Here is a 1,600-nt window from a genome sequence, read left to right as displayed (position 1 = left end):
TTATTAGGGTAAGGGTATCTTCCCCTAAAAGATGGTGGTCTTCATGATCTTGCTATGGGTAAACCTGGAATAACTTTCCCTAGCCAGCCACTGTACAGATGTGTTGGGACTGTAACTCCCAGAATTTGGCCATGCCAGATAGAAAGAATTGCAGCCCTGATATATTTGGAAAGGTATAAGGCTACAGAAGGCTGTAGTATATGTAGATATGATGTGAAAGAATCCTGCTGTCTCTTACTGAAAATAAACCATTGATTATTCCCCTGGTCTGTAATGCACACACTCTTTCATTGGCTCTGAAGGCATTCCAACTATTAACAGAACACCAAGAATGTTTTTTTTCCCCCAGGTCTCTGATCTATAATAAATCTCTGATTTTATTAGCTTTTAATTTGCAAATGATTTCTATGTAACATTTTAATCACAAAAAGAATGGATAACATTCATCACTCATTTTTTGTATGTGAATATTTGTGCTGTGTTTATCATTAGTATGTTTGTGCCTATTACAAATATATTTAGTAATGTATTGTTAGACTACATTCATTTATTGGACATTCAGTTAACCTTTTTGTGATTACCGCATGAAGTTGAAGTTTCCTTTACGGGATATTTGTGCAAAAAACCAGTGGGACAACATTGGGTTAATTTTGATCCCTGGGTTTTATCCTCCTCCCCTCCCCAAGCCAACACAGGCCCAGCAAGCAGCTACTTGTTATGGGCATCCTTTGTAGAGGGATTTTTGCTTTATACATGTCCTTCTCATCTTCACACTCTCAACGCATATTCTACTGCCTGTTTCTTCTTACTGGCCACTTGCTGTGAATTATATTGGATGCCCTACAGTCAGGTGGTTCCCCTTCCTTTGCAAAGCAACAACTTAAGATAACAGGTTTGCTAAGATTTGGGCCTGTCTTCATTTTCTCTTCAGCAGAAGACAAAAAGAAAAAAAAAGGCAACTGGGAGTACAGTACTAGAATGATTTCTAACACAGCAATACTCCAAAACTTATTTATTTACAATATTGGTAAACCAGCCCAATTGACACTGAGCAGTGTATAAGAAGCAATTTAATCTGGTTTTCATCCTGACCCCATTCCCAACACATCAAAGGCAAATTGTGTTCTTTGAGCTGGAAAAGGGCGGAAACACCTGCCATCGATCTCTCATACAAAATTATTCTTGGTCACTTGTGGCCTCAGTAAAGAATAGAGGCTCAAAGCAAGCTGCATTGTCCAGGGATTCTCTGAGCTAAACCAGTGGTCAACAACTGATCCATTCAGCAAATTACTAGAGGACTTTCTGACTTACTTCCTCATGATCTTTCTAAATGGAGTTTCAAGGAGCTTGAATCCCAAGACTTTTATATGTAAACCCTGTGCTTGACAACCAGGCAATGAGTCTTCCCATCTAGTCTTCCTTTTGGTCTCTTGGGTGTGCAATGTAGAATATGCTACAGAAGCACAACAGATAAAAGAGGTGACTTAATCCACCCAAGTTACATTGGTTCCAAGGGGGAGTACTGTCTAGAAAAACTTGCTTAGAGGTCAATACATCCCAAGCAATCCTTTCAGAATAATACTTTTGGCAAGAAAGTGAG

This window comes from Python bivittatus, unplaced genomic scaffold (genome assembly GCF_059951505.1).
Source record: "Python bivittatus isolate LINGU-HERP-01145 unplaced genomic scaffold, Pbiv_v1 ctg000410_np1212, whole genome shotgun sequence".
Lineage (NCBI taxonomy): Eukaryota > Metazoa > Chordata > Lepidosauria > Squamata > Pythonidae > Python > Python bivittatus.
The sequence above is the reverse complement of the archived record's forward strand: the minus strand, read 5'-3'. Positions refer to the sequence as shown.